Below are 3480 nucleotides of genomic sequence, written 5' to 3' on the forward strand. Positions count from 1 at the left end.
CTCTCTCACAGCAGTGAGTTGATTTGAGCCATTTGTAGTGCTTTATAATTTAACTGTTTCTTTCTTGTATTATATATTTATCTATATATGATTTAACAGTTCATTCCTTGTTATATATCTAATTACCTTTATAAATAAATATATTAAATTATCAGCAATTTGGTTTTATCTCTCTAGAGAACCCTGTCTAACACAATAGAACTGCCCCACATGGCTGTAAACTTTACTACAGGGTCACTGCTTTTTCATAAGGACCACAAGGTCACTGGTTCAAGCCCAGACTAGGAAGAAAAGTTAGGCAATCTACTCCCCTAAATTAATCAAGGAAAACCCTATGAATCACAACAGAATAGCATCGGAAATAAAGAGTGAAGATGAGGCTCTGAGTTAAAAGGCACTACACAATAGCCCCAATGAGTTCGAACATACTAGTGGTCATGAAGATGGCACTGATGGTAGATCAGGCCAGACTGCTTTCTGTTATGCATAAGGTTGCCCTGACCTAAGGGGATGACCCAACAACTATGACAATAATTAATACGAAACTGGACAGTAGTCACAGTCACATTTTGAGGTGAGACACTAAAAACTTTTTTAGTGACAGGATGCCCAGAGGCTTTGGTTACTCCTAGGTGTCAGGAAGACGCAGAGTGGCTCTGCTGGGGAGACGAGAGGGCTGCTTGTTTTCAGCCCTCACTAGCACTCTCTCACTTACCAGGGCCCCGGGGACCCAGAGAACGGAGGCACTCGGCTAGGAGAGCCTAGGATATTGATCTTTATGTGCTCTATTTAATTTTTCACTACTTCCAATTTTCCTAGCTTCAGAGTTCCCACGGTCCATCTCCCGAGTATTAATGGTTGCACCTTTTTCTCCTCATTTTGAGTCATGCTCTCAACAGCCAATGAAGGTCTAGAAAGTGCTTTTCTCACCATGTCATTAAGGTCCATTTGACTTTGAGGAGGTGGCTCTTCCCCAGTTGTATCTGGAGTGCTTCCCACCACGAGGAGCACATCTTCTGGAACGATATCGGACAATCATCCACTGCCACTTAGTTATAAGGTTTCACTGGCCATTGTTTTAGAAGCAAAAGGCTAAATCCTTCCTACTTGTGGTCTTAATGTGGAAGCTCCGCGGTAACCTGCCCACTGTGGGGGAGCCTGCTGGTACCGGAAATACCAATAGCATAGCTTCTAGCTTCATGGCCACACACAAGTTACCATAGGACAATAAACTGGCAGTAACAGAAATAGATGTTTGCAATGAGGTTTTATGGATTAAATAATAATACAATGCAAATAACTAACTGTAATAAAATTTAATCTAGGAACTAGTCTATTTTGAACTGTATGATACTTAAAAAACCCTGAAAGAATGAGAAATAGACTATTTGGAAGACTAAGGAAGGCCACTCATCCCTTTCAAGAATGTTGAATTTCACAAAACAAAAAACAGACCAGTTGTCGTCCATTTAGCTACTCATGGTTACTTTATGTGTGGCAAATTGGAACTATAGGATTTCCCGTGGCTGATTCGTCAGAAGGAGATCAGCAGGCCTGTTTCCCTTTCAACTCTATGGTGTGAATTGGGTGAAGGTTCACAGAGCAGACTGCTCATCAGTTTTACATTCAACAGTTCATACATTGAAAGCCCCTCAAGGTAACATCACCTGCTCCACTTCCTTCCTCTTTCCATTGCTCCTCTTTCCTGCCCTGTCTGCACTTTGTTAGTGTGTACATGCTGCCCTCTCGATCATTCCAAGGTGCTCCCACCTCACTGGTGTGACTGTTCCTCTTGGAGACCTGCTGCTGCAGTTCGAGGGTGAGTTCAGTTCTAGACCTGAGGAGTGACAAACGGCATGGTCTTGGGGCCGTCTATCTGATCAGTAAGCCTGCTCTCTCATAACTGTGAGTTTTGTTCCATATTTTCCTCCTGTTCTACTCAGGACCTCCTAATGTCAGTCCTCTGGAGGCAGTTGGTAATGGCAGGCCGGTACCAGCTAGTTCTTTTGGTCTGAGGGTCATGATGTTCCCACGACCTGCTTGTCCATTGGATTAATTAGTTCCATGTGTCTTTGGCTAATTGCACCTTAGCTGGCTGCTCATGAACTTTTAAGACCCCAGTTGACATTCACCAAAGTAGGATGTAGAACATTGTCTTCGTAGACTGTGCTATGCCAATTGGACTTCATATCCCCCAAGCATATGGTACTGAGCCCCCAGACCCAGCAATTTGTTCCTTCAATGTTTTTTATTATATCTAAGAACTTTTCACCCTGTATGTCCTACCTCATTTGTGGATATATGTATAGCAAAAATAACCCATGTATAACTATTCTCTATCAAATCTATGCTTTTCATTGATATACTCCCACTCTCCCTCTCTGGTCAGCCTGGGTGTCTATCCATGTAACTAGTCCCAAGTGACATTATTGTAGGAATACACATACAAGAGAATTTACCTGTTTTTCTTTAACTCTTGCATTCCTCCTTGTGGTAGTTACATAATCTTGTGTCAATTTGAGGATATTAAGAGCGAAGGGGGTGGGGCTTAGCCTGTCAATCAGATCACAGCCTAATGATGTCTCCTTGTGGCGTGTCCTTCTCATGAGGATTCTGGGAACTTCCACTTTTCTCCAGAAGGTGGGCTACACTCTCTTTGCTTCACCTTCCTGTTGAGGAGCCACATTCAGAGAGCTGGAAGAGCCAGTCTGAGATGCTTCCACCGGCATTGGATCCACAAGACTTTCCACCCACCATCCTTGATCTTCCTGCATTTGGCATCATTGCATGTGCTGTGTGAGTCTTAAGAGGAACTTAAGGACTAGTGTCAGATATATGGGCTAATATCAGACTTATGGATTGATCAGGACTGGGCTGGGATCTTTTCTCAATATACGATTGTTCTTTGATAAAATCTCTCTCTTACACACATATGAATGGCTCTGGATTTGTTTCTCCAGTCAGCCCAATATAACACACTCCTAATGTCTTCTCCTGCCTCCACTAGTTTTCTCGAACCTCCCTATTACTGTAGATTGGACAGGCTTTTCTGTGAGGTGGCTCTGGGTTAACTTGAACCCCCCACCTTTTGTTTAGCAGCCAATCAAATGATCACTTAAGTCAGTTGGGACCCCTAAATGTTTATAGAGCTCACTTTTTCTTGTCCAAGTTCACTGCAAAATGTATAGCTCTTCTCTTTCTTTTTGATTTTCCTAAAATGTCATTTATTTATTTTGCTGTCATTGAGGAAATACATAGGAAAACATATACTAATTCAACAGTTTCTCCATGTAAAATTCAGTGACATTAATCACAACTTTCAAGCTGCACAAGTTTTTCTGAGTTATTCTTCCCTCATTAACATAAACTCACAGCACTCCAAGATCCCTCTGTAATCTTTCAGAGTTGCTATTTTCATTGAGATTGAGAGGTACACACACACACACACACACACACACACACACACACACACACACACAC

This window comes from Echinops telfairi, unplaced genomic scaffold (assembly GCF_000313985.2).
Source record: "Echinops telfairi isolate 266 unplaced genomic scaffold, ASM31398v2 ScPeMD7_7469;HRSCAF=8507_0, whole genome shotgun sequence".
In the NCBI taxonomy this organism is placed as follows: Eukaryota; Metazoa; Chordata; class Mammalia; order Afrosoricida; family Tenrecidae; genus Echinops; species Echinops telfairi.